This window comes from Ambystoma mexicanum, chromosome 8 (genome assembly GCF_040938575.1).
Source record: "Ambystoma mexicanum isolate Mex_15411 chromosome 8, UKY_AmexF1_1, whole genome shotgun sequence".
Classification (NCBI taxonomy): domain Eukaryota; kingdom Metazoa; phylum Chordata; class Amphibia; order Caudata; family Ambystomatidae; genus Ambystoma; species Ambystoma mexicanum.
The window spans coordinates 60,242,328-60,249,510 of record NC_090929.1 but is presented as its reverse complement, the minus strand read 5'-3'; positions in this window follow the sequence as shown (position 1 = coordinate 60,249,510).

Sequence of the window (7,183 nt, the reverse complement as noted above, 5' to 3'; positions counted from 1 at the left end):
GCCATGAGAGAAAACAGATCAACAGAGGAGAAGGGGGGCAAAGGCCGAGGCAAAGAGGAAGGTCTTGAGAAGTTTCCGGAACCGAAGATGTTTTTCCTCAATTTACAAGGTGGCCAGGAGGCTGTTCCAAAGGGAGGCACCAGCCGAAGACAGGGATCTACCCCCAGCTTGTTTTTTTGCAAAACGACTGACCCTGAGGGAGTTAGAAGTAGAGGAGCGAAGGCCTGGAGAGGGGAGGTGTTTACGGAGGGATAGTTGAAGGTATATTGGACCTAGGCCCCAGAAAGCCTTGTGGACAATGCAGAGGGTTCTAAATTCAATCCTTACATCCACTGGGAGCAAGGACTAGGGGCAGTTAGTCCAGCGCAACTCTGGCAGATTACATAGGAGTGTTAAAGGGTTGCAATCAGATAGCAGTAAGCATGTTTGGAGGAGTCTTGTCATAAGTCGATGGTCCTTGCACAGCACTTGATCAGTAAATCCCTGGAGCAAAGTGGCTTCAGTGACATGGGCCAGATAACCTTTATATTTCACTATAAAAATGTAGGTGTAGCGGCTATCTCCCTTCGACAATAGTTCCTTCAATCAAAAAGAATAAGTGAGTCCGTCGCAACTCCTGAGTACTGGAAGGTGCACCCTTTCCTCCTGTTCAAAGTATTTATGCAAAGATGTAGTCTCGGATTGCGCCAGACATTCAAATAATGTTTTAAAAAACAGATTTCAGTTCATCATTTTGTATTTTTTACTTGATATTTCATTAAGTGCCCATATGTGCTAACATGTGTTTCGGGCCGCCCAGGCCTTTCTCAAAGCTGGGCTCAATATTGCACATTTTCATTGCACAGGCTAATGAATTATATTCCACATCAGCACATTCACAACATATGTATATATATTATTTCATGTGTTTCGTGTATTTGTGTAGACAGAAAGGACGGGATTGGTTTTAAGTAGGATTGGTAAAGGGAGAAAGACAGCATCATCCGCCATTAGTTACACTGGGCCTCATTACGAGGTTGGAGGTAGCCATGGTGCTATTAGCGCCATGGCTGCCTCCAAACTCGTCCCGACTCCGCCCTGGTGAATGGAGCAATTACTGGTCCATTCCAAGGTTGGCGGGACCATTCATTCCCCATTCACCAGGGCCATTCCCCATTCCCATTTGAGCCCCCATAGAGCTCAATGGGAATGGGAAAAGCGCAAATTGCGGTACCATTATTAGCTCTAGAGTCCCTTTGCGGGTCCCGTCCTTAACGCCTGAAAAAAACAGGCGTTAAGAAAGGACCCGCAAATGGAACTCGTAGAGACCCATTGTTTCTCTAATTACAAAACCATTTGAGTTAACAAAATCCGCAAAACACTTGATTGCAATATTACACATTACAGTAGTTTTCACATACTGAATCCTTGCCATGCTCACAAATTAATATTAGTTATAACATAATATACAGCGTACTGTACCCAATTCTACTCAGCTCTCTTCAATGGATTCTTGCACCGATCATTTATTTCTCATTATTCAGATACCCCCAATATCGCACCCTTAGTGACATTACTCTACCTTTTTTTGCTTCAATGATTTTAAATAATGCCCATATGGGCTGTCACAGCCCTGCCCCTGCTCTACTATTTCTGATACTCTTGATTTTCTTGCCCCTGTCAAGAGGATCCGCTTGAAGTCCAAAGCCAAGTGCAATTCTTGGTATGACTCTGACCTAGCTACACTTAAACGTAAGTGTAGGGCGGCTGAGAGGAAATGGAGGGCTTCTTGTTCATCCTCTGACAAACTGGCCTGCCGCCTGTTTCAAAGGTAATATCGTCTTGCTGTCCGCTCCAAGAAGAGAGCCCACATTCAAGCCTGTGTCTTTGAGGCATTAAACAAATTGGCCGAACTCTTTAAAATCTGCAAGGAGCTGGCCAACCCTGCTGCAGTCCCCACCCCCGTCCCGCCTCCCAGGCTCTCTGCAATGCCCTTGCCTCTCACTTTAATTCCAAAATCCAGGACATCTTGTCCACCTTCTCCTCCACCTCCCTCCTCTCCCCTCTCTGCCCTGCTTGCTGACCCTCCTTCAGCCCCCCTCCCTCTTTCTCCTCCTTTCCTCTCTTCTCCCTGGATGAGGTTGCTAGACAAGTCCGATCTATGAAAGCCTCATCAAAACAGGTCCATCCCTGTTCCTCGAAAACCATTAAGGACCACATCGATACCCTAGCTCCGGCCCTTGCCGATTTCTGTAACCATTGTTTTACCTCCAGATCTTTCCCTTCCCCCCTGAAGCACTCCCTTGTGCATCCTCTCCTCAAGATACCCACAGCTGATCCCTCTTGTCCAGCTAACTATCGCCCAATTTCTATTACTCCCTTTTTGGGGAGGCTCCTGGAAAAGCTGATCATCTTCCAGCTTAACCTTCTTTCTGACTCTGTTGGCTCTCTCCATGACCACCAGTCTGGATTCAGAGCTACCAGAAGCATGGAAACAGCTCTCCTGAACACCCGTGAAGACCTGCTCTCTAACCTTGACTCTAACACTCCCTCCATCCTCATCCTACTTGATCTCTCCTCTGCGTTCTACATGGTCAACCATACCATCCTGCTCATTCATCTCTGTGACAACCTGGGTATCACGATCAGGCTCTGGCCTGGCCGACCTCTTTCCTTTCTGATCGACCCTCCCAGGTCACACTTCCTATCCTCCATCTCCCTCTCTACCTGTGGGGTTCCCCAGGGGTCTAACCTCTCACCCTGGCTTTTCAACCACTACCTGGCAACTCTCGCCTACTGCATTTCCTTTTTCTACTCACACTTCCAGTGCTATCCTGATGACACCCAACTCATTTTTATGCTTCCCTCAGGCACCTCCTCTCCTTCACTCATCTCCGACTGCCTAATCACCATTCAAAATTGGTGTGCTGCCAACGATCTTTGTCTAAATGCCAACAAAACAGAGATACTCCTCATTGGTACACCTCCACCATCCTTCCCCCTCACTCTCTGGCCGGCCTCCATTAGCCCTCCTCCTACCCCTACATGCAGGGTCAAGAATCTCGGGCTCATCTTTGACTCCTCACTTTCCTTCTCTGCACACATCTCTGACATCTCTAAAAAGTCAAACTTCTTACTGCACCTCCTAAGAGGTACTCTGCCTTTCCTCTCCTTCCCCCAGAAACTCACTGTCTCCCAAGCTCTGGTTCTCTCTAGGTTGGACTACTGTAACAGCCTCTTTCTAAATCTACCTGCCTCCACTCTTCTCCCTTTACAACTAGTCCAGAACAGCACTGTGAGACGTATCCTTGGCCTCAAGCCCTGGGATCGCATCTCTCCAGCTCTGAAATCCGTTAATTGGCTCCCAGTGGATGCAAGGATTAAATTTAAAACCCTCTTCATTGTCCACAAGGCTTTCTGGGGTCAGGGTCCAAAACACCTTCAACTATCCCTCAGTAAATACCTCCCCTCTCGAGCCCTTCGCTCCTCTACTTCTAACTCCCTCAGGGTCGGTCGTTTTCCAAAGAAACGAGCTGGGGCAAATCTCTGTCTTCTGCTGGTGCCTTCCTTTAGAACTGCCTCCGTGCCACTTTGAAACTTGAGGAGAACCATCTTCAGTTCCGGAAGCACCTCAAGACCTTCCTCTTCACTTCAGCCATTGCCCATCTTCTCCCCTGCTGATTCTACTTTCTCTCTTGGCACTGTGCACCTGGCCACCCTATGTCCCTCGGGCCCAGGTACCTGCGCATGCTGCCCCCCTCCTGCACTGCCTCCGGGCCACCCCTGGTACTGGGATCTGTATCTGCACCCATACAGTTCCCCACTCTTCCTCTGCACTTATCAGATATACCCAATCTGACTAATCATGCACTTGCCACTTGCTGGCTGCATTACGATTTTTCACTGCATTTATTTTTTTATTTATCTCACTTATTTATTTCTGTCCTCTGTTTCGCACTTTCCACTTCTCCCCCTTCCATGCACTTTCCCCCTTTTCCCATTTGCTTGCACTTGCGCATCCTGTGATGTCACTGGGACTAGTAAGATCGTATTTTTGTTCTTCCCTGTTCCCCCCCTTTGCTTGGTCACGCTCTGAAATACTTGTGTTTGAGCGCGATATAAATAAAATATATTATATCATATTATATAATATAATATCATAGCATATATCATATCATACTACTCACCACTCCCATGCTCGAGCCTTCATATAACACGTTGTTTTACAAGAGATGAATCTGCCACCATTTATCAGGGATAGATCCTGGAATTTTATTTTATTTTGTTAGGTGTCTCTATTTCTTAAGGATGCTCTTCGTTTGTGTGTTTGCTCGGGGCTAGAACTAGCCTAGTTTAGTCCCACTCTTATTATTCTTAGCGTTTCCAAACAAAATAGAAATAGAGAAAAGACTGTTCACATTTTTCACCTGAGGCTATTGTTACATGATTACATTAACTTAAATCAATGGTTTCCTTTCATCCATGTGGGTAGTCAAACGCCCCCAAAAGCGACTAAGGGGGTAATTCATAGAATTCAGCGCACAAGTGGCGCACGCGGCTGGCGCACCGTGTGCGCGTGCGACAGTCTGCACCAGCCGCGTGCGCCAAAATCCTTTTCAGGGCACAGAGCATTCATGGATTTTAACATCCATTACCAGCCGTGGCGCAGAGTGGCACAGCGACCCTGCAGCAGCGCCAGTTACGCCCCCAACCCCTCCCCCTGCACCATGCACAGCGCACAAATCCCATACACGGCGCACAGGCCAGTGGACCAGCATACAGGCCCCCAACCACAAAAATGCCTGTAAAACTCCCCGCACACCCCTCTGAATACACGTATACCCCTGCGAGGGGAGAATCACACGCGATTGGGCCTGTGTGAGCAGGGTACGTGTATTTCGGGGGTGCGCAGGGAGTTCCATGCGCGATTGGCCCTGTGCGAGCAGGGTACATGTATTTCGGGGTACGCGGGAAGATTCACACGGGATTGGGTCTGTGCGAGTGGGGTATGTGTATTTTGGGGGTGCGCAGGAAGTTTCACCTGCGATTGGCCCTGTGCAAGCGGGGTACATGTATTTCGGGGGTGCGCGGGAAGTTTCACATGCGTTTGGCCCTGTGCGAGCGGGGTACATGTATTTCGGGGGTGCGCAGGAAGTTTCACACGCGATTGGCCCTGTGTGAGCGGGGTACATGTATTTCGGGGGTGTGCGGGAAGTTTCACACGCGATTGGCCCTGTGCGAGCAGGGTACGTGTATTACTGGGGTGCACGGGGAGTTTCACACGCGATTTGGCCTGTGTGAGTGGGGTACATGTATTGCTGGGGTGCGCGGGAAGATTCACACGCGATTGGGCCTGTGCAAGCTGGGTACGTGTATTTCGGGGGTGCGCTGGAAGTTTCACACGCAATTGGCCCTGTGTGAGCGGGGTACGTGTATTACTGGGGTGCGCGGGGAGTCTCACACGTGATTGGGCCTGTGCGAGCGCGGTACATGTATTACTGGGGTGCGCGGGGAGTTCCACGCGCGATTGGCCCTGTGCGAGCAGGGTACGTGCATCACTGCGGTGCGCGGGAAGATTCACACGCGATTGGCCCTGTGCAAGCAGGGTACGTGTATCACTGGGGTGCGCAGGAAGATTCACACGCGATTGGGCCTGTGCGAGCGGGTTACGTGTATTTTGGGGGCGCGCGGGAAAGTTTCCCACACGATTTCGCTGTCAGAGCGGGGTACGTGTATCCAGTGGGGTGCACAGGGAGTCCCACACGTGAATTGGCAGTGTGGGTCCTCCCAGGTGTGCCCTCTACCCCCTCCACGGCCCCTGCAGGCAACCCACACCACAGGGGACTACCCTGCACCCCTGGTCATGTCCCGCAGGCAGCCCATCCACCATGGGCATGCCCCCCAGCCAGCCCACATGTCACCTTACACTAGTGATCACCAACTCATGTCCCCCTGCACCCCCACCCATCCAGCATTGACGGGCACCTGCCAGCAGGGCCCGACTCATGTCCCCCAGCACCCCCACCCCCCAGCACTGAGGGGAACCTTCCAGCAGGCCCCGACTCATGTCCCCCAGCACCCCGCCCCACCAAGCATTGACGGGCACCTGCCAGCAGGGCCTGACTCATGTCCCCCAGCATCCCCACCCCCTAGCAGTGAGGGGCACCAGCCAGCAGACCCTGACTTATGTCCCCCAGCACCCCCACCCACCCAGCAGTGAGGGACACCTGCCAGCAGGCCCCGACTCATGTCCCCCCGCCCCCACATCATGACGATCCTCAATCATGGGCCTTATGGCCACCCACATCACACCACCCCAGTCCAAACACACAACCAGGTATCACATCCACCCCACAATGTAATCCCTATCACATGACATATCACAAATGGCAAGTATGCGCATCAAAATACCAAAAAACACTTGCCCACCAATTTTCAATCAGAATTCCACAACGCATGGGTAGTAGTCATTCTTAAAGTAGGTTAGTGATATTTAAGGTGCAGGGGAGAAAGGCTCAGCCTTGGTATCTAGGCCGGAGTACAATAGAGAACAAGAAGAAATCCAAAATTTGGAGAACTGCGTCCCCTGCACACTTTCAAAAAGGCCAAAGGCCTAAATGGATTAAATGAAAAAGAATTTTTTCAAAAAAATTACTCAGCAATGCAATTTAGTGTCTCTTTAGGATTCAGAGTTCCAGTGTGTAAAGGTTCACGAAAGAAGGAAACATTCCAGAAGTCGGTTTCTTTAGAGAAAGATGGTCTTCTCTTATTTATTGATTTTTTCTAGTTGCCCAACGCGTTTCGAGATATTATTCTCTCTTCATCAGGGGCTTATGTTTCAAAATCAAATGTCATCTACAAAAAACATATATAGAAAATAAATCAGATTCAATCATTTTATCCAAAACATTTTTTTACACCTAAATGGTAGAAAAAACTCATTATGCCTAAAACAGTTTAACTTGTCCAAGCAGAGCTCAATTTTAAACAGTGTTTCTATTTTCAAAACTTAGGATTATTTCAAAATGGATGACATATCCTTTGTGTCATTGGCTGTCTGGAAATGCCTTGATCTCAAACATTTAGTAATCAAACGTTTTTAAAGAAAATAACAGTGTATTAACAAAGGCCCATCTTGTGTTAGAAATGACGATGCAAAGATAACAGGGTAAGATTTAAGTTGTACTATCTCACTTAGACTATG